Source organism: Megascapheus bottae, chromosome 15, assembly GCF_031878675.1.
Source record: "Megascapheus bottae isolate mThoBot1 chromosome 15, mThoBot2.hap1, whole genome shotgun sequence".
Classification (NCBI taxonomy): domain Eukaryota; kingdom Metazoa; phylum Chordata; class Mammalia; order Rodentia; family Geomyidae; genus Megascapheus; species Megascapheus bottae.
This window is the reverse complement of record NC_143523.1, coordinates 50,718,922-50,742,601: the sequence shown is the minus strand read 5'-3', so window position 1 is coordinate 50,742,601 and position 23,680 is coordinate 50,718,922.

The window sequence follows — 23,680 nt, the reverse complement described above, 5'->3', positions numbered from 1 at the left end:
TACAGGTAAGTATACTGAATGTTTAAAATACACACACACACACACACACACACACACTCATGGGCCAGGTCCATGGCCTAGTGGTAGAGTGTTTGCCTAGCATGCATAAAGCCCCAGCTTCTATTCTCCAGTGCACAGAAAAAGCCAGAAATGGTACTGTGGCTCAAGTGACAGAACACTAGCCTTGAGCAAAAAGTGTTCAAGGACAATGCCCAGGCCCTGAGTTCAAGCCCCAGGACTGACAACACACACACACACACACAGATAAAAGTATTTAAGACTGTGGACATTCATACACTGAGGCCAACAGAGGATATTCAGAGGAAATGTTTCACAAAGGCTCAACAGCTATGTGCAGATGATCATATAAAATAATATTTTATGAAATGAACTCCAAGGAAAGGAGACAAGAGACATTTGCAGTTGCCAGCATTGCTGTTTTGGCTTCCTCTTCTTTCGTCTTGTTTGTATTTGGGAGGGTCACAAGGAAGGGGGCACAGAAGAGTCAGAACAAAGAGGGAACAAATACAATAGTGGTACTCACTAGATACCATGTGGGAAATGAACTGTATATCTGGTGAGTGGATTGGGAGGGAAAAACTGAGAAGGTTCTCACTACCTAATTCCTGCAACTGTAACCCCCCCTAAATATCAACTCTACGATAGTGGTAAAAAAAATAAACAAACATAAAAAGGAGACTTAATTTTTGTTTTGAGTAGTAGTATTGTTAAAAATAAATCATAATATAGCTTAATAAATAGCTGTAAAAACAGCTGCTACATTAAATCATCTGAAAATCTAAAGGGAATGTATTTCATGACAACACTAACTACTCAGAATTAGCCCAAATTCCATAAATCAGGAGTATGCATCCCACAAGTCTGTCCTGTTTCACATAGAAGAATTTGGTATCTGCTTTCAAAAGATGCCCTGAAGGGAATACATTTTATCTCCACTAAAGATCACCTGTTCCTTTCTCAGCAACCTGCCCCTCTTCCCTAAGGGGAAGTCACCCAGTGATTCAACTCAAGAGTCCTTGAGTAGATTAAACATACTGTGAGTCTAGTTTGGCCTTGGTCCTGTTATATTACCCTCTGAAGACTAATACCTATTCTGCAATATGGAGGTATATGCTTTTATTTTTTTTCCTACCTTTCCATCCAAACACCAGAAGCTTAAAAAGCCATGGGGGTCAATCCATCCTGGGCTGAAATCCAGGAGTGTTTGCCAAAGTGTATCTTTTCTCTTTATAAGTTGACTTCATCTTGAGTATTTCAGATATTAGTTACGGTAACAAGAAGTCATCTAGCAAAGATCAGCTTCTGGCTCACATAAAAGCCTAAAACAATTCAGTGGGCTTTGTCTCTGCCAGGATAAAGTTCAGGGGTCAGTGGTGAGAGCTTCTTGGAGCTGTCAGAGGGACTGTTTAGATAGGAGTTTGTGCTGTGCTTTTCCTACTCTTTCCTAAAGGCCTGACAACATCAGGGTCTGAGAGTGTCTTTTTATATGACAAGCAAGAGCATCTGACAGGCCCCAAGACAGGATCCCACAGGCACGGATGTCCCTGTCAGAAAGCAGATAATACTTCCAAGATGTGGTTGACTTTCTACTCAATGGTGTTTTAAGAACAGGCCCTACCTGTGATGAGCAAAAGTGGGAATGAATCCAGGTCAGAACAGGAGTTGGAAGAGCCACCTGGAGGCTGGATTCCCCATTTTCTGCTGACAAGTGTCTCTGTCCTGAAGGGTCCCCTCCCCACCCTCTGCAAAGCCAGGGCCCATACAATGGAAGAATAAAAAAGGCAATGGGAGCCAAGTCATCCTCTCTAGGAATAAAGGTAGATGGAGAAGAATGAAAGAAAGAAATCTTCCTCCTTTCATTGCAGCTTTATTTCTTCTCTTACACATCATCGTGTGTGAAAGGTCACCCTTTCAGGCTGATGGCTTTCTTAGGAAGTGATCTCTAGTCTTCCGGCAGGGACGGTGTGTGTCACCAGATGGAGAGGCAGATGTGGCCGCTACTCACAAAATCTTAAATTGTGGCCATGTGAATAAGTAAAAATAAAACTTGTCTGGCCTCTGAGATTCGGTCATTCTTTAAAAAAAAAGAGGAAAAAGAAAAGAAAAAGCATTGAATTTCTAAGTTGTTCAGCCTTCCAATATTTCTCATCAGTGCTGGCTTTGGAACTAAACCAATGAGGCCATGATCTCCCAGGCAGTGCTGGAAGTTCATCCTGCTTCTCACCCATCTTCCTACCTGCTCAATGGCATACCCATCACCTCCGAATCCATCAGCCCATTTGTCTGTCCACCCAGCTGCCCTCCCCAGTAGGTTTTCATATGGTCTTGGCTGAGTACCGGGCTCTGTCCTGTAAGCAGAGGTACCACAGGAGACTCGGAGACATGCTGCCTACCCTTAAGGAATTAGGGTGGCAAATCTATGTAGCAGAATTAATTGTCAGAAATATATCACAATCTGGCTGACAAACAGTGATAGGCTATCTCCCAAAATACAATAAGCCAGGGCTTCGGACCCCAAAGGCTTAAGCTTCCTTTACTGGCTAGATGAATTGGCAAGAATGTTTTTGCTGAAACACAACAACAACCAAGTAAGAGGTCCCATGCTGTCCCCAGGTGCCACACTTGGCCAGTTTCCAGTCTGTGGGAGATTTAGAAGACCCCGGATCCAGCAGGTGGGAGACTGGCATTGTGCCTTGATGCAAACTGCTCTCTGCAGGCAGCTGAGCTGGAGAAACTTCTCTATGCCTAATGAAGAAGAATTGGGCTGGCAGCAGCTTTCCACCTCGGCTACGGTTTCCAGTCACCTGGAATTGTTGAGTCCCTCTGCTCAGACTGGACCTGGACCAGTTTAAATCAGTTATCTGTCAAGTTCCCCAAGCTAACTCAATGGAGGAGACACTCCAGGTTCTCAGCTCCAACACTGAGAGCTGGGATGGGCTTGGTCCAGCCTCTCACCCTCAGCTACAAAAGGTAGAGGTTGAAGTTTCTCTGCTCCTAAGAACCAAAACCTCAGCTGGGCACCTTGGCTCGTGCTTGTAATCCTAGAGCCTTAAGAGACTGAGATCTGAAGATCATGATTCAAAGACAGCCCGGACAGACAAATCCAAGAAACTCTTATTTCCATTTAACCACCAAAAAAAAGTCAGAAATAAAGATGTGGATCAAGTGGTAGATTGCCAGCCTTGAACAACGACATGAAAAAGCCAAGGAACAGTGTCCAGGCCCTGAGTTAGAGCCCCACAACCAGCATAATAAGTCAAATACATAAATACAAATAAACCCAAAATAACTAAAGAGCAAATGCTTTATGCACCACAAGCTCCACATAACGATGTATACACTCCATAGGTAGTGGAAACGTGAGATTGCAAGTGGTCCTCACTGCAGAAGCATGAGGACAACCAAGCTCCAGCCAGTACCATTCTCCCCCTGCAGGACCCTGCAGGGTCCCTCCACCACACATGCCCACTGAAGCTCCAGCCACAGTCAATCAGGACATTCTTCTGTGGCCTTCAGTGCCCAGGTTTCATCATAGCTGCCAGAGGAGGAGGCATTTTATCCTGAGGTGGAGGGAGGGAGGTGCCATGTTGGGTCCTTGGTTCTCAATGTTCTAGTTCTCTCCAGCTAGAAGGAACTACAAATCTCTCTGGGTGTTTGGTATTTTAGCTCTTTCTGCTCACCTCTTGCTCGCTTTCCCTTCTCACTCCATCCTGTACTACTGCCTTCTTACACGCTCTCTTCTCTCAACAATGAATTTGAATTGATTATCCAGCCCCTTTTTTCTTCAGCAAAGAAGCTCTATCCCATCCCTCTGAATTTCCCCTCTGGGCAACAAGACCCTCATCTTAATATTTGTTTCTTGAAGCACATGGCTTGAAGAATCTTCCTTTGCAAACTGCTGCAACTGCTGAGCGTATTTTATCAAAATAAAAGGCTGTGTGTTGGGCTGGGAGAATGGCTTAATGGTAAAGTGCTTGCCTAGCATGCATGAAGTCCTGGGTTCAATTCCTCAGCACCATATAAACAGAGAAACAAACAAATGAAAAACAGAAGTGACACTGTGGCTCTAGAGGTGGAGTGCTAGCCTTGAGCAAAAGGTGCTTAGGAACAGTGCCCAGGTTCTGAGTTCAAGCCCCAAGACTGACAAAAACAATATTTTTTAGTAAAGCTATGTTTTTTGTGTGTGTACCCATTAGCAGCTTCAGAATGATTCCATTAAATCCCAGCACGGTGGTGAGGCAAAGAGTGTTCCCAAACCAGACCTTCCAGCCTTGACTTCAGAGAGTGTCATCATCACAGGTCTTTAAGGATGAGACCTGGGGCCCTGATCCTCAGAGACTGTGTGTGTGTGTGTGTGTGTGTGTGTGTGTGTGTGTGTCCTGCACTCAGTGTCCTCCACTCTTACTTGATGTTTTACCCTCATAACTAGTGTCCTATCACTTAAGCCATAGCTCCACGTCCAGCTTTTTGGTGGGTTAATTAAGATAAAAGTCTCAAGGATTTTCCTACCCAGGCTAGCTTCAACCCAGGATCCCCAGATCTCAGCCTCCTGAGTAGATCAGCACCCAATGACATTGTGTTTTAATTATTCCGCAAGCAGAAGCTGAGAGTCAAGGCTGAGTTGCATGTGTTCACATCTGACACCACTGCACCAGAGGAGACCAACAAATGGTCTGCCAGGAGTCCTGCCTTGAGGCCAACAAGACTTCTTCTCTGAAGAGCCTTGACCAGGGATGGACACAATGCAATGTGGTCTCCTCCCTCACTATCCTCCAGCAGCTCCTGGCTACCTCCAAACCCCTTTGATAACACCCATATGACTGTACAGAGCCACTCTGCAATTTTCAAAATAAATGCAATTTTTAGAATAAACTATTTGGGCCTGGTGTACTTTTCAATCACCAAACTCCCTGCTGCAGACATCCAACACACCCCTGGCCTCTCCTCAAGGAGCCCTTAGTCCAGCTAAGCAGATGAAAGCCTGAACAAGAACTCACCCCTGCACAATGCTCTGTGAATTCAGTGGGAGGCCCAGGGAACTTTTAGGAAAGGGACAGACAAGACCAGCAAGACCTGAGTCCCACCAGGTCTAAGGAAGATGGAATGTAGAAAAGAAGTGAGAGGGAGCAGCAGCCCAGTGCCAAGTAAAGGGTTAACTACAGGGAAGAGGCGGGAAAGATGCAAAGAGAAAAATGACCTCATCATTCATTCATCCTGTGACTCAGGTCCTTGTCATTTCCCCTCTAGAACTTTCTTCTTCCTCTTCTTTTGCTGTATATCACTTACCATGGAGGGAATGGAACAGTAAGGACCACTTGCTGAACCTTAATCTGAACTGTCATCACATGATACTTAACCATATTAACAAAGCCCTCTAGTAGCAACTACCTTTCAGGCCATGTTCAACTCTCTACATGACTCACAAATGTTCTTTCCATACTCCATTCAAATCAGGACCAAAAGAAAAAAGTTCCCATGTTGTATCTCTTCATTCTGACCCTTTCAGAAGCCATTTTCCCTCAGTCTCTTCCCCCCACTCTTTTCTTACATTACTTTCTTTTTGAGAAAGTAAGGTCATTCCTCCTGTATAGTTGTTAAAGCAAAATAAACTAGAGAGCTGTCCAGAAGAGTCCATTGCAAACATGCTACAGTTTGTGACTTAAATGTCCTTCCGAAGGCCCACAGTGAAAGGCTAAAGCTCATAGGAGCAGAAGTGGAGTTGTGGGCCCTTTAAGAGGTAAACCCTAAGGGGAGGCCTTTAAGCCACTGAGCTCCTGTCTTCGAAGTGGATCGTGGGATTCCAGTTTCTTCCTTTTCCCTTTCCATTCATGCATTTTGGGTGATGGTGCTCAGTCACTTGCTCTAACCAGAACCGGCTGCACTACCCCCAGCCATCTAAAAGCTATAGATCTACACACTCATGGATTAGAACTTCCAAAATCTCTCCTCTACATGAGTTTATCTGAAATATTTGTTACAGTGACAGAAAGATGGCCAACAGCTCTCATTTAACTGTGTATGATTTGCAAATGTAAGGGAAACTTGAGCTATATCTTTTCGATGCCTATTAAAGGGAAAACAACTTCAGCTCTGTTGATCACAATTTATAATTAACTACCCAAGGACTCTGCGGTGGGACAGACCAATCAGAAATTTCCATCCTATAAAACCTGCCCCTTGGGTTCTCTCTGTAAATGTCCTGATCCATTTTTGGTTTAGAGAGCTACCTCATCCACAAATTGCTGTTTGCTCAAATAAGCTCTTCAGTTATATTGTCTCAGCTTGAAGTTTCATTCTGTGTTTGGCTCACTGTATTATTATATAAGTAGAGGGGCAAAAGGTCCCAGACATGAGTAAGAGGCATATTCTCCTTTTACTTTTTCTTCCTTTCTCCTTTCTTTATCTTTTTGTGACATTCAGGAGTTTGAACTCAGGACTGCACATTCTGCCTTACCCTATTGCTCAGCTGGCACTCTACCTTTTGAACCATACCTCCATTTCCAACTTTTTGCTAGTTGATTGGCAAAAAGAGTCTTTTGGGGGCTGGGAGTTTGGCCTAGTGTTAGAGTGCTTGCCTAGCATGCACGAAAACCCTGGTTCGATTCCTCAGCACCCCACATACATAGAAAAAAAAAGCCAGAAGTGATGCTGTGGCTCAAGTAGTAGAGCGATAGCCTTGAGAAAACCCAAGGACAGTGCTCAGGCTCTGAGCTCAAGCCCCAGAACTAGCAAAAAAAAAAAAAAAGGGAGGGGGGGTCTTTTGGATTTATCTTCTTTCACTGGCTTCAAACCAGGAACCTCAAATCTCTACTTCCTGAGTAGCTAGGATTACAAACATAAGCCACCAGCACCCAGCTTGGGACTAGACTCCAAAAATAAATCAATGAAATATTTGGTTCTTTTTCTGCAGGGATGAGTGGAAAGGAAATGAGGATTCATCAACAAAGGGTAGAAAGGAAATGACACTGAGGTACAAACCACCTCAGGAGAGGTGAAGGAAAACTAACACCGGGGAATTTTTTCAGCTGTTCCCTCTACATCACCTGAAAGAGAACCAACCCAGGGAATACTGAAACCTGCTCTACCTAAGCCACTGGCCTGCACTGCCCCCTGTTGGAGGTCCGTCACAGCAACAACAGAACCTCTGCCCTGATTTCACACCCAAGTGCAGGAACAGCTTTCAGAAAGGCTTTCCACCAGGACTCATTTGACATTCGGTACTGAAGGCGCAATCCACCAGTTTTGTCACCCTAGGTGACTGTCCCATGTTCCTTCCCAGATAAGTGAGGGATGGAAGTAATGGGGCACTCTGAATACAATAAGCCAGATGTTAATCTGTGCAAAGGTCATCCCAGTCACAAAATATATACCATCAATGGTAGGAACCAAATGGGCAAAATGAAAATTCTTGCAAGACCACATAGTCAACAATGCAGCATAGAATTTATAAATGCACTGTGGCTATTTTCTTTGTTGATGTAGATTGGGTGAAATACATTTTTCAGAGTTCATGTCTGAAAAGCATAATCATGAAACAATACTATAACAGTGAGTCCTTGTCTGAAATTACATAGTTTATGCTTCCCAAATATTAATAATGAAACCTGAATTTTGAGTGACTCTGTCAGAACAAAAGCTGATTTATCTGCTATAAGTGTGTGCAGGAAAAAAATAAATGATACAATGCTACAGAGAGATAATCAAAGCATATGAAATCAAGAAGGAAACTATAGATGAATTAGGTGATTATTTGATAAATATATATTCCATTTTCCTGGATTTGGGGGAGATTTGGGGTATTGGCAACTTATTTAATTTGTGTTTTGTGATATCTTTTCCTATTTTAGATATTCGCTTGTAAACATTTTTTTTAAAACTTAGAAAAAAGTAAAGTTACAAACTAGATGAGTTAAGTAGTGATAATTGGCTTTGCACAGTGTGATTTTATAGAAAGATTCTTTTAAATCTCCCAGGGCATTTTAATTATGACTTCATAGAACATTGCAACTTGAAAAGAACTTTGAGGTGATCCAAGCACTTGATTCCTGTCTGAGGACAGACAGATGAGGAATCTAAAGCCAAGAGGAAAAAATGGAATCGAGGCTCAGAGTCACACCGGGAGTTCATGGCAAAATCAGAATTAGAATCCCCCTGCCTCCTATTCACTTCACCCCCACCTCTGGGCACAAATCTGCAGCTCTCCAAGTGTTGCTGAGGGTAACTTCCTTCACCTACACTTAAGCATGTGCTCAATGACAAACTCAAGTGCCCAGGCCTAGCAAGCAGAAAGTGGGCCATGTCCCCACAGGGTTGCTTTTAATCCATGCAGTGCACTGGCCAAGTAGACAAGCTCTGAGCTACCTGATCATCTTGCAGAGGAAGAGGCTGCGGATACCTCCTGCTGGCCAAATGAAATATTGCAGGCTTAGCCACCTCTCCTTACCAGCGTTGCTTGGGATCCCATAACTATGGGGCTAAAGTGGAAAAAATCCTCCGTACTACAGGGGAAAAGAAACATTCCATAGGCTTTGTCTTTGCAGGGGGGCCTTCTGCTCTAGCACTTGAGTTACACCTCCACTTCTAGCCTTCTGGTGGTTAACTGGAGATAAAAGTCTCAAGGACTTTCCTGTCTAGGCTGGCTTTCAGTCTCAGTCCTCAGAGCTCAGCCTCCTGAGTAACTAGGATTACAGATGTGAGCCACTGCCCTCCCTCTAGCTCTATAGACTGTTCTGTCCATTCTCAATAGCAATCAGGAGAAAACCCATTGAGATTCTGAAAGGGTGAAGAGGAAGAAATGGGCCACAAATGCCTTGAATTCATCATGTCTTTTTTTTTTTTTTGCCAGTTCTAGGGCTTGAACTCAGGGCCTGAGCAGTGTCCTTGGATACTTTTTTGCTCAAGGCTAGCACTCTGTCACCTGAACCACAATGCCACATCCAGCTTTTTTTGTGTATGTAGTATTGAGGAATCAAACCCAGTACTTCGTACATGCTAGGCAAGCACTCTATAGCTGGGCTATGCTCCCAGTCCTGAAATTTACCATGTCTTAACATCACTCTGTAAGATCCCAGGCCTGGAGCCTAGGATCTTGCATTTCTGGTGAGCTCTCAAGTGGTGCTACCAATTCAAGTTCCACACTTGGAATGGCAGGCGTCTGGGTGTTAGCTCAGACTTTAGAATCGGGCATCACTGTTTGGGCCTCAGTTGTTCTGCTAACTTTCACCTGAAACACTACAGATTTAAAATGGTCATGTCCACACTTCTCTCATGACTCTCTTATGTGGTGTGAACAAATAACAGATAACAAGGCCATTCTGTGACCAAGGGATTGATCAGCAAAGGTCTTTGATGTACACGGACAGGTAAATCACTGTGCCTCACATTCATATGCACCATTCGCTTATAAGTGCCTTACTGCCAACGCTGGATTCCCCCTAGTACATGAACCCCAGGCTCACAGTTCACTGAATGGTGACCTGGGCTGTCTCCAGCTGGAACGACGCTGGAGAACCAAGATTGGCCACCACTGTAGAGGGGAGCGCATTTCACATCTGCTCTGAGCAGACACAGGAATTTGACCTGCAGGCAAAATGTTGGCAGAGCACGGAGGGAGAGACATGATGCCATAGAGCCACATCGGAGCTCACGATTTAGCATCAGAGCTCTGTGACCTCAGTTTCCTTATCTGTAAACTGACCTGAGAATAACAGTACATCCAGTGTGAGGACAGAAAGTGCAGTGCTTGTGGTATATATAAACAATGAAATTCTATACGTTTATCAGAAAGAACAGCATTGCCCCATTCATAAGGCAATGGAAAGACCTGGAAAAAAAACTATAGTCAGAGGAGTAAAAGAAAAGTAGGTTGCATGGTTTCCCTCAATTATAAGAACTAGAATACATCTGTGATATTCTTAACAGAGAATGTCAGGAACACAATTGCTAAATGCATATATAATGAAGAGTATCAACACAAACTCTAAGAGTTGGAAACAAGAGGTTCTTATTATGTCCTATATGTAGTTATTTCTCTTTATTTTTCTTTTTTCTCTTAGTTTTTTTTTGTGCCTTATGTCTTGTATCTACGTTTATTCTATCTGTGGAAGGGACGGGGAATCACAGAAACAGCAGAACAAAGGGTGAACTAATACCACACTGGTACTCACTTGACACTAGGCTGGAAATGAACTCTACAACTTAGGAGGCGGCGAGTAGGGAGGGGTATACAAGAGAAAATGAGGGATGGGGTAACAATGTTTAAAAACAAATGTACTCACAATCTGACTTATGTACTATAACCACCTGCTCATTACCTATTCAATAAAGATAAAAGTAATTTAAAAAAAAAGAATGCCCAGTGCTTTCAAAGAAATCCTCTTCCTTGTTTAAGTTCTTCTTTGCATGAGAGGGCATAGAAGTTAAGGAAAACTTGGGTGCTTTCTTCATGTTACCTCTGGACCTAGGCAAGGAAGATCTAGATAGTTAGAAACAAGTGTTATAGAAATGGTCTACTTATAAAGATAGAAGCTTTAAAAGAAAAAAAAACATTATTTTGCATTCAAAGAGTTTAGGGCAGGCCTGAGGTAGAGATAAGAGGATCACAGTTCAAGGCCAAGCTGGATGAAATGTTAGTGAGACCTATCAAAAAAAAAAAAAAAGAGCAAGTCAGATATAGTAGCGCATGCTATAATCCCAGCTATTTGGAGGTAGGATGGAAATGGGAGAATCATAGTTGGATGCTGATAAGCAAAAGCATAAGAGTAACTGAGAAGTAAACACACACACACACACACACACACACACACACACACATGCGCACGCACGCACGCACACTAAAAACTAAACTCTGTGGGCATGGTTGAAGTGACAGAGTGCTTGCTAGACAAGCACTAGACCTTGAATTGCTAAAATAAATAAAGGGAAAGAGGGAGAGAAAGAAGGAGGAAGAGAAAGAAAAAGAGAAGAGGGAGAAATCAGATTACTAAAAGGTTAAAAGATCATCTCCCCGTGTAGGTCATATTCTGAAACAGCAACTGAAACATCTATGTCCTATCTCCCAGCTCTCTCCTGGCTCCCAGCTCTCTAGTGCGCTCTCTTTCTCCTCTCATCCCTCCCTTTTATCCCCTTCTCTCTGTCTCGGTCTCGGTCTCTCTCTGTCTTTCTGTCTCTGTCTCTCTGTCTTTCTCTGTCTCTGTCTCTGTCTCTCTGTCTCTATCTCTCTGTCTCTGTCTCTCTGTCTCCATCTCTGTGTCTCCATCTCTGTGTGTCTGTCTGTCTCTCTCTTTATCTCTCTCTCCCCCCTCCCTGCTTTTCATTTCTAATAATGCTAAACTATCGTAATTCCCCACGCCCAGGAGCACTTCCTCACACCTGTATGGGTAGACGCATGCTCCTCCCATCCCTCGACCTCACCCATCCCAGACTTCCCCCATAAACACCACAAATGTCTCTAGATTGCTACAGAAGCATTCATCAAGTAGCTCGAAAGATCACTGGGATCCAGGCATCATAGCAGCATGAGCTGTCATCTCCCCTCCTCGGAAGGATCCACTGGTAGCTCCTAGTTATAAGGCCAACCCCAAAAACAGAGCAAGACCCTACCTGAACAAACAGCAGGAGGGATTGGGCAAGTGGCTGACATGGTAGAGCCCAAGACCTGAGTTCAAATCCTAGTAAACCAAATATAAAAATAAATTTTGAAAGTAAGAGGATCACTACCTGGAGGATGAATGAAAATGTAAGGAAATACAATCAGAACCACTGCCAAGGCCATGGATCCACGTACAACCACTGTCACCATTACACGCCACCAAACATTCCCTGGTGTACATCCTCTATGCCACACACACACACACACACACACACACACACACACACACACAGCTTATGAACTGTGTTCCCAGCACCCTTTCAACTTAGCCATCTGCTTTTAAATGTGTCCAGAACACATTTCTGTGACGTGCCTTAGCCTGCTTCCCCACATTTGACCTAGGGAAGAAAAATCATACACAAGTGATTTATGAAGGAAATATTCTCCTAGAGAAGATCCATGATGATCAGGGGGGAAAAAGAAAAGAGGACTAAGAAAGAAGCAGGAGATGCCTGGTCAGAGACAGATCCCAGCATGAATGAACAGAGGTAGCTTCACGCTGACTCCGCACCCCTCCAGAGTCACATAAAGAAAGCAAACCACACCTCACGTCACCCCCAAGTTAAATCAAGGAGCTACGTCTCCATACTCCACACTTGAAACCTCAGGAGTGGCAGCCAAGGTTAGAGAAAATGATGAAAAACTTAAGCCTAAGATACTGCCTTGCAGAGCCATTTCACACACTGCAGACCAGCTGGAAGCAGCAGATGGGCACTACAGAAAGCAAGCTAAGAAGCCGGGGTGGTAAAGAAGGTCTTAAAAATGGAGCTGATCACCAGCCCTATCCACTCCAGCCAGTATCTCCTCTAGACCCAGCAGTGCAGCATGTCTCTGATTTGTTCTTGTGCATGCAGCATCCAGCGCTGAGCCAGAACTTAGCAGGCCTTCAGGAAATGGACACTAAGGAGCGAACACATGCTGGCTGGACAGGATATGTGGGTTTCCAAGGTATAAAAATGAAGTAATAGGGGCCGGGAGTTTGGCCTAGTGGTAGAGTGCTTGCCTAGCATGCACGAAGACCCAGGTTCGATTCCTCGGTACCACATACATAGAAAAAAGCCGGAAATGGTGCTGAGGCTCAAGTGGTAGAGCTCTAGCCTTGAGAAAGTCCAAGGACAGTGTTCAGACCCTGAGTTCAAGCCCAGGACTGGCAAAAAAAAAAAAAAGAAGTAATAGACCAAGTGCTGGTGGCTCATGCCTATAATGCAAGTTCCTCAGAAGCCTGAAGTCTGAGAATTGCAGTTCAAAGCCAACCTGGGTAGAAAATTCTATGAGACTTTCATTTCCAATTTACCACTAGAAACCCAGAAGTGGGACTGTGGCTCAAAGTGGTAGAGCAGGGACAGTGTAGGCCCTGAGTTCAAGCCCCACGACCAACGAAAAGGAAAAAGAATGAAAAAGAAGAAGCAACCGAGAGCCAGTAGAACCTGGCAGGAAGATGGCAAGCATAAGTGAAGGACTCCTAATCCAGATTTCTCTTTCTTTTACTGTCTTATGAGTCCTGAACACGTCATCATCAGACGGGCTCTGCTGGGGTCTCCTGTGAGCACTGTCTCCAGAGAAGACAATGCACTTTTCAGTTCTCAGACCCTGCAGGATTATAACTTCCCATCCCCCCAGACAGGGAGGATAGAAGCTCCAGCTAACACGAGTGTCTTAAAGTCATATAAAATAACCAGAGGACAGGGATGATTGACTGCAGTCGCTTGCTTCTCTTTGTCCGCCAGCAAATGCAAAGCAGGGCTGGACAAGCTTGTGAGTCCCTAACAGATGAGCTTTTTTTTATTATTATTATTCTGTGTGTGTGGCAGTCCTGGGGCTTGAACTCAGAACCTAGACTCTATCCACAGCTCTTTTTTATCCCCAGCTCTTTTGCTCAAAGCTAGTGTTCTACCAATTGAGCCACAGCTTCACTTCCAAGTTTTTGCATAGTTAATTGGAGATAAAAGTCTCCAGGACTTTCTTGCCCAGGCAGGCTTCAAACCACAATCCTCACACATCAAGATGCCTAGTAGCTAGGATTACAGGCATGAGCCTCTCGTGCCCAGCAGACACACTATTTGGGGGGGGGGGGAATGAGGTGAGAAATACTGGAGATTGAACTCAGTCTCACACCTGCTGAGTAGGCACTCTACTACTGAAGCCACCTCTCTGATCCCTTTGGACCTTAGTTGTTTTCAAGGAACACACTTGGTGCCTGGGCTGTGATCCTCATACTTATGCTTCTCTATGTCATTGTGGATGGTAGACAGATCACTACATCCAGCCTTCTGTTTCCCCTGCAGCTGGGATAACAGTGCCTGCCACCACACCCAGCCACTGATTGAGATGAGAGTCTCATGGACTTTTCTGCCCAGGCTGGCCTCAAAGAGCAATCCTCAATCTCTATCTCCAAAGTAGGCAAGATTACAGGTGTGAGCCACTGAACCTAACTCAGACTCAGTGTCGTTTGCCCCTAAGATCTTTTCTCCTTCAGAAATGTAGGCATGCAGTGCCCATTATATTTGTTTTCATAAGTGAACCAGAAAATCAATCCGTCAAATCCTTGCCTCTTTGAAAGTTTCTTCCAAACTGCCTTTAACATTAAAAAAAATTCTTCTTTAAACATTTCTACAAGTAGAAATGAGGAGAGAGAGAGAGAGAGAGAGAGAGAGAGAGAGAGAGAGAGAGAGAGAGAGAGAGAGAGAGAGAGAGAGAGAATTTCCAAGTCTCTTCGGGCAGCCTGACAATTATCAACTCAGTTTAGCCTGAAAGCCAAAGGCTATATTCCAAGCATAAGTGAACTACTTAAAAAGCCACAAATTAATTGAATCCTGTTCAACCCTGATCATTGCAAGCCTTGAACGAGATGCAGATTCTTCACATTGGCAGTGGAAAAAGAATCAGAGGGAAGAATGTAGCATAGCTCTAGTCATCTGAGCAGTCTCCAAAGGAGCCATGCATTTTAGAGTCTTAGAGTGTGAGCCTGAAGGGATTTGTGGCACGCCGGCCTCAGTGGAGTCTGACAATAAGCCATCTCCCAGCCTTCCTGCCTCAGGAAGGCAGAATCCAGAAGTAGAATGGATCCACAATGATGTCCTATGCACCCAGATGGAGAGAATCCAGGAAGCAGAGAAACTATTTCCATCTATGCAAGGGGAGCAAGAAGACTTGTTCACATCCTGTGAATCCTAAAGCTGAAATCAGGTGAAACTGCTACCAGCCAGGGTCTATCAGGGAAGCAACACAGACCTACAAGATGAGTCAATGTTGAGCAGAACAGAGAATCTCCTGACAGACAGACAACCCCTAGCCAAACCCATCAGACACCAGGATTTCACCCTGAATTCTCCAGAGTTGGAAATCTACCCTACAAAGAAGAGAGGATTCTAGAATGCCTAATTGTAGTCTGAAATACCCAAGTTTGTCAGTAACTGGGGATTGAAACTCAGGGCCTGAAACACCATGCCTTAGCTTTTTCACTTAGGGCTGGAGTTTTACCCCTTGAGCCACAGCTACACTTCTAGCTTTCTGGTGGTTTGTTGGAGAGAAGAGTCTCAGGACTGGCTTTAAACTGTGATCCTCAGCTCTCAGCCTTCTGAGTAGTAGGACCACAGCATGAGCCACCAGCACCCAGCAAGGCTACATTCTTGTCCTACTTGAATTATGCAGAATAAATGGCACTGTCTTCTCCCAAAGATAGAGCAACCACTCTTTCCTGACTCTATGGAGGGTGAGACTTTGCCCTAGAAACATAGTCTTCATTTCTTTAGAATATGATCCTTCAGAGGCTCACACCTAAGCAATGGCTATCAGCATGTGTAGAATAAGAACATTATTGGTGGTTGGTTTTTAAGATCCCTGGATTATACTACAGCAGCACAATTGATCTCAATTCAGATATATTCTTGTCCTCTGCCACCATTGGGAGTCTGATTGTTCCAAGCCCTTCAAGAGTTCCAAGCCTGTGAGTCTTTTCTGGCCAATGGAGAGGTCAGTGGGCATTCGAAGGGGAGAGGTGAAAGGTCTGGGTATCTGTTTCTTGCCCAAGCTCTCTCTCTGGGTGAGAGAGGTTTCTTGCCTGGCTGTAGGCCTGAGCATCGTCTTATTCCTCCAAGATGGACAGCTCGCAGCCCAAATAGTTAAAGACTAGGAGGCTAAATGAGTTCTCCTAAAATGATCTTTTTTTTTTTTTTGAAGCTCTCTGTTCTTTCCTACAAAGATAATGACTAAAGCAGATCTACTCTGTCTCAGCCATACTCAAGTGTCTGCAGAAAACTTGTGTAGTCAATGAGGCAGAAGAATGAGAAAAGTAAGAAACGGAGATGCAGGGAGGGGGAGAGAAAAGGCTGGTGTGTCTAAAATGAGTCTCTAACTTTTTCTTCTCTTGGAGTCATCATTATACTTTTGAGTGCAGTTGGCTAGAAATTACAGTTTCAGGGGCTTTTAAAATTGTTGGGAGAGATGGTCCCTCCCTTAAGCTAATAATTGAATTGCTTAATGGAGAACATAAATCTCTATGGTGAATACTGATGCTTTCTCTTTAATGGTTTTCTGTGCAGCAGCCCCCAGCCTGGTCTTTATTGTTCTTCTGTATGTGTCAGGTAAATGCTGTTAACACACAATATTTCTCCCCTGCTATATACCAAGTAATAAAAATTAAGTTGTTGCTAAGATGATTTTATATTTCTGCTTCAGTTGAGTTAGTGTCTGCTTTTTTTTTTTAAAAGGTTAAGAATGTGTCTAAGGCAGTGCTGTTAATTAGTTTCCCAATGGCCATTCTTTCAGGGACTCCATGCTTCTTAAACAAATTGCCTAATTGTTCATGGCAAACAGTATTTTGTCAGACATTCTTACAGAACAGTCTGATTTGTTCCTAAACCTTGTGCTAGAGCCAGACTCTGGATTGCCAGTAATACTGCCTAGGGTTTGGGTTGGTTTTCTCCACAAATTGAAGAATTAAAGGGCAGGAAAATATTTGCAGCAGAGGGCTGGGCTATTTTGAAAGCAAAAATAAAAGAAAAAGAAAACATCAAAATGGAAGAAGGAGTCCTAGAATGGGTGGCTGCAGTTTATCTCCTAGGAACCACTAGATAAAAGGTCCCTTGCTCTCCTCCTCCTGAGGGTGTGTCCCTAACCTGATTGGCCCAAGAGTAAATGTGCCCTGCAGAGAGTCTCATGATTGGTTCCCCAGCTTTGCAGCAGGAGCCCAGAAGTTTCCCCATAATCCAATCCCTCATCTCCATGCATAAACACAAAAGACTCCTGATTAGATGGAGGCTAAGGGCGCAGGCACTAGGCCAGAGCCATAAAGGGTGCATGTGCTAGCACCCACGGCTTGATTGTTAACTGCATCACTTTTCCCTACTACAACATCCCTACTCAAACATCATTTTTTTTGTCCTTATCTACCAAGCCAGGGACAAGAAACTTTCCCCTGATAGCTCACAGAGTTTTTTTTTAAGTAATTTAGTGATATATCAAAATGCTATTTTCTCATTTCTGTGCAATATCTTTGTTGTGTTGGCTGTAAGTGCACTTTACTTTTGAGAAATCCTTAGAAACTAGAAATGGAAACGATGCTTAATTATCCCAAAGAACTCTTGTTGTTCTGTTCAGCTACCAGCTGCCAATAGAAAGATGAGACTGAACACAATACCCATGCCAGACACAAGAAGCCGGGTTCATATTGCCCAGGGAGAAAAAAGAGTCATTAAAGAATGGCAGAATGAAAAATAATCATTGCAGTCAGAGTAAGCTAGATTTCAAGACCCTTGAGATCTGAGAAGAGGGAAATTTATCCAATGGACATACCAGCATAAAGACACAAAAGGCAGTTAGCAGGCCACAGTATTCATGGAAAGAGTCAGGAAAAGAAGCAGGAAAAAACCAAACAAGTCATGGACAGTCTGGGCTCAATATTTGGTTGACTCTGAAGCTATCAGTACAAACACTGTCATCTCCTTAGCTTGCACAAGTTCCAAGTCTGTGGGCACGTACATGAAAAATCTGCACAGAATTTGTCCCTGACGAAAAATTTGGCTAGGCAAATGCTTAGTTTGTAGAATAAGGCAGGAGAGTATAATATGCTAAAGGGCCTATTTCATTTCTACAACACACACATACAGACACACACACACACACACACACACACACACACACACACACACACACAACCACATAATCATGAATCCAGATCTTCATTCACACCAATCGTTTCCTCTTCCACAAGCCTTTTCTGTTCTTTTTAACATTTTTTTTGCCAGTCTTGGGCTTGGGCTCAGGGCCTGAGCACTGTCCTTGGACTTTCTCAAGGCTAGAGCTCTACCACTTGAGCCTCAGCACCACTTCCGGCTTTTGTTTATGTATGTGGTACCGAGGAATCGAACCCGGGTATTTGTGCATGCTAGGCAAGCACTCTACCACTAGGCCAAACTCCTGGCCCCTGTTTTTAACATTTTAATTCAAGTTTATATTCATGACCTTCCAAGGATCATTTCTCTTTCTGTACTCTCATGCCTCCTCCAATATGGGGGTGAGAATGGAAGAGGAAGAGCAGAGGTCAAGTATCTGCCATAGACAAGCTCCATTACCCTCCTGCTCCTACAGGCATAGAAGTTCTCTGGGCCTTCTTTGCTGCCTTCCCTGTAAAGATTTTGGGGCATTTCATGTTATTCCTGGGCCCCCACCCATAACACTTGGTTCCTCCATGATGAGGAAGTGACCTTCATAAGAGGAGCTAGCACAGCCACATTCAAGTCTACCTCTGGCTCTGCCTTCTTCTGTCCTCTACCGGCGCCCCTCCCAATCTCGTGGAGGATGTGCTGAGAGCCCAGCTCATCCAGGAATCCACTCCTGAGATGAAACTCTGAATGGACACAAGATATAATCACAGTGTGCCATGCACTAGGTCAGTGAGAGAAGGCCTTGAGTCTTTTAAAAATCACACTTTTAATTGACATAACCTTTACACATGTTTGTGGTCTATACTGTGGTATGTACCTACATGCATATGTGAAATGATCAGATCAGAGTAATTCCCATTTCTGTCTAGCCTTTGTTTTGGGAGCTTTTGAAGTCCTCACTTCTAGTTCTTTATAAAATAGGTACATTTCTATAGACTAGGTTCATGCAACTAGACTATAGAACACTAGATCTTATTTCTCCTTACTCTAATTTAGGACCCTTTATCCAACCTGAGTCTGTACTTCTCCTACTCCTACTCCTCCCAGATCTCAGAATCACGATTCTACTCTCACATTTATGGAAAGTGCTTTTATTAGCTTCAAATACAAGTAAGAACAGGCAGTATTTGCCTTTCTTTGTATGACTTGTTTCACTTAACATGGTGTCCTCGATAGCCATCTATTTTGTAAAGAACGCTTGGGATTTTTACTTGCTGACTAATATTCCATTGTGTGTTTAGACCTCATCCCTGTTCATCCAATTGTAGAGACCTCAGCTGACTCCATAATCTCACTCCTGTGAATAATTCAGTGATTCACATGAGAGTTCAGGTATCTCTTTCCTTTTTCCTTTGGGTACATAGCCAAAAACAGAATCACTGAATCTTTTTTGTGTGGAGTCTCCAGACTTCTTTCCATAATGGTTATATACTAAGGGCAGAGGGTAGAGCTTGTTACTATGCAGGAGGCCTTGGGTTTGACCCCCAGTATGGTGAAATGAAAAAAGGGGAGCGGGGAATGGGTGGACACATGGCTATAGTCATTTACTTTCCACCAGGGTTCCCATTGCTCAGCACGCTTGTAAACATTTGATTTTTTTTGGCAATAGCCCTTCTGAGTGGGGAGAGATGACATTTTGATTTGCATTTCCCTAGTGATTCCACCTGGGAAACATTTCAAGACATTAGTAAAAGCAGTGATTTTTCTGGATAAGACCCCATAAGCCTGAACTAAACACCGAGAGGCAAGTAAGATGCTGTGGAATTTAAGGAAACATCCAACCTAGAGGAGAGACAACCTAGAGGATGGGAGAAAGTATTGGCAAATATTCCTGCAGTTGGTATTTAATACCTAGAATAGGTATTAACAAAAGAGTAAGTAAATAATGTGGGGTTTTGTATGGTAACATGGACTGAGTAGATATATCTCAAAAGGAACTATGCATATAACTGACAAGAATACTAAACTAAAATCCTCAACACCACCACTCATCAGGAAATGAAAATCAGGACATAGAGACTGAGTGTCTGCCCTGGCTGGCTTCATGGATAGCTTATAGATAGTCAGGCCTGCCAGGATATACCTATTGCCAAAGTTAACTTACATACCAGACAGGTCATGGAACATTAAAAGAGAAATTCAGGAATTCATTCAGATGGGGGAGCTGGATATCCTTAGCATAGATTGCTCAGAATCAGTCAACTAGTATTGTTGGAGAACTGGCATTGGCTTTAGAGCATAAACATCATAAAATGTACACCCATGTTCCTAATATTACTCTCACTGATATCAAAAAGTGAAACTAAGTGGCTCTTGCCTGTCAGTCTAGCTGTTTGGGAGGCTGAGATCTGAGAATCACAGTTCGAAGCCAACCCAGGTAGAAAAATCTATGTGATTCTTATCCTCCCTTACCCCCATCTCTGCAAAATAAAAGCACCAACAAGGGCCGGGAGTTTGGCCTAGTGGTTAAAGTGCTTGCCTAGCATGCATGAAGACCCGGGTTCGATTCCTCGGTACCACATACATAGAAAAAAGCCGGAATTGGTGCTGAGGCTCAAGTGGTAGAGCTCTAGCCTTGAGAAAGTCCAAGGACAGTGCTCAGGCCCTGAGCCCAAGCCCAGGACTGGCAAAAAAAAAAAAAAAAAAGCACCAACAAGCTGAAAGAGTTGTGGCTTAAGTGGCAGAGCATTAGCTTTGAGCAAAAAAGCTAAGAGACAATTGCCCAGGCCCTGAGTTCAAGCCCCAGGCAGGCAGGCTGGCAGGCTGGCAGGCTGGCACGCATGTACACACACACACACACACACACACACACACACACACACACGTGCGCGCGTGCGCAAAGCTGGCTTCTCCAAGTGTGGTCTACAGTGGAGCCACAGCAGCCTCTCAGCTTCTTAGAACTGCAGGAGCTCACATCTAATCCCAGACCTCGTGAAGATGGCTTTGCACTTTTAATATCAGTCCACATTCTGTTCACACATTCCAGTTTGAGAAGTTTAGTTTCGAATCTAGGCAGACACAGCAGTCTGTGCAGATCGATCTCTGTTCTGAACCTTCCCTGAGAAGCACCCCTGGGAACATTAAAAAGAAGAGAAAAGAAAAAATTCTCTGTGCCTCAGTTTCCTTAGATAAAGAGAAAATACAAGATAAAGAGAATGTTGTCTCCCTCATGCCCTCAGGAGAGAACTCATACACAATCATGCACACACACACACACACACACACACACACACACACACACACACTCCCACAGGGCTTACACCAACAAGACCTTGTTATTTTCCTAATCATCATCTGAAACAAGCAATGGATATTGCATTTCACAGAAAGAAATTACAGCCCAGAGAATAGAGAGATTCACCAGGAATTAGAACTTAGTCCTGAAGATGAATATTTAAGAAATTGGACACATGAGGCTCAGACCTAGAAGATCACAGTTCAAAGTCAACCCAGGCAAAATAGTCTACAAGACTTCATCTCTAATTCACTAGCAAAAAGTTGGAAGTGAAGGTATGGCTCAAGTAGTTAAGTGCCATCTCTGAGCAAGAAAGCTGAGAGGAAAAGGCTCTGAGCTCAAGCCCCAGTAATGTCACAGAAGAAAGCAGGGGAGGAAAGGTGGGAAACAAAACAACAAACTCTTCCTAAGCCCTGGATATTATAGCTCTTGCTTTCCATTAAATGGTGCTCTCTCCCCTTCTATCCCATGAGCCCCTCAATAAACCCCAAGAATAGCTATCATGAAGGAGCTCTCCCTGCATCTGTACCCCAAGTTGCCCTCAAATCCCCCAAACTTCTCTTCCATAAAGGTGCATAGTGCCTTTTTCAACTTCTCTTTCTAGCTATAGATTGTAAATTTTCCTCTGCTGAGTCTTGCAGCTGAATGACTATTTTTCATTAAATGTGCAGGGCTCTGAAAAAGAAAGAGAGAGAGAGAGATAGGAAATTCCTTTATTTGAGAATCCTGACATTTATTAGCATAATAAAACTCTCAAGATGAAATTGCAGTTTTCCAGACAGTAATTCCATTTGCAGGACAACTTATAAGGAATTTATTTTAAAGCCAGGTAAAACCTAAGATATATGAGACATGCAGAAAGTGCAGGCCCCAAATGAAATGAAATAAATGTGCGAGGGCTGGAAAACACAGCTGTTGTCTCTCACATATTAATTAGGAGCTGACAAGAACAACAGCCCGGAGACTCGGGTTCTCAGCCCATCTTGGTCTGCTTTCAGAGCTGCTGCTGGAAGTTTCATCCAACACATTGGAAATCATCGCTTCCTCTCCCCTGACATGTGCCTCGCTCAGCACGAAGCTGTCGTGGCGTCTGTAGCTGTGGTTCATAAGACATTTCATTTGGATGGAATTTCCTTATTTGTTGCTTAAGTGATCCTGCCAGCTAGCAAAAGCTAACGGTAGCCACACTGAAAATCTCTCTTTTCCACTTGCGCAGAGATTTAGAGAGGTTAAATGATTTCAACAACTTCTCATAGGTGGAATGGGTCAGAACCAAATTGAAGTCTGGTACCTCTAAGTCTCAATAGGAATAAGGAAAATAGAATAAACCTCAGCTATGGCTTCAATTCCACACTCTCAATGCAATCCCTGTATCACCTACCCAGTGAAGTGAGCAACTGAAAGGAAGTTATGGAGCCAAGTTGCAAAACTCATATTTATTAAGCACAAGTACATGCTGGCTGCTTACCCAGGTAGAGCCTGGAGTCCAGAGGTTCTGACTTGAGGCTTGAGTCAAGGGTAAAATCCCGGAGAGTAGGATAGGGAGAAGTAAAGACAATAGAGAGAATGTATCATGCCCTAGTGATCTCACCAATGCCTGGTTTCTCACATTGTTCCTTCATCTTGCAGCACTGTTTTCTATGGGGCCATAGTAAGAACTGTCCCTTATAGCAGATGTTCTACAAGCAAGAAGGGAGGAGAAAAGGCAACCAGCTTCAACGACCTATTGATCTAGCATCCACTACTGTGGGTATTAGCTTCCTAGCATTAACTTTTGAATGTTGACTCAACAGTAGGAGGGAGCAAGAAGCCCATATACAATACGCCATGTGAGAAAGCACCATGGGTTCATGCTTGTGTAAGGCTGATGCACACAGGCAGGAAATACACACCCCATGCGAAATTGGCTATAGGGATGGTAGCCGGTCCAAGCTCCAAAGAATGGGTGAGGACAGAGGTTAAGTAGAACACAAGAGATGCTTAATACAGCTAGCCAGTGAAAGAAAGGAGTTCCTTGCTGGACCCAGCATCCTTTCATCCTCTCTCATTCACCAAACACAATGACATGAGCATTTAGAATGTTAGTATGTGAATAGGGGAAGATCTGAACCTAAGTCTTCTTGACTCCAGAGCCTATAATCTTACAATCGTGCATATGCCAATAAATGTGGAATGTGATTTGACGAACTTCCCTGAGGGTTACTAGTTAGTTATTGGAAGAGTCTTCTGATCAAAATGAAGAAACTACTTAGACAAAGGACCAGCAGAATTAAAATTAAAAAACAAACAACACCAATGAGGTCAGAGTGTGACATGAAAATGGAAAGCAGCCTAGAGAGGAAAGGCCTCATGCAGTGTCTAAAAACCATCCTTGAATTCCTTCAGGACACACCCATAAGTACACATGAAAGCCAGGCATCAATGGCTCGCACTTGTAATCCTAGCTACCCAGAAGGCTGAGATTTGAGAATCCTGGTTCCAAGGCAGGAAAGTCCATGAGCACCTGATCTCCAAATAACCACCAAAAAAAAAAAGCTAGAAGTGAAGGTATAGCTCAAGAGGTAAAGTACCAGCCTTGAGTGGAAAAATCAAAGGCCCTGAGTTCAAGTC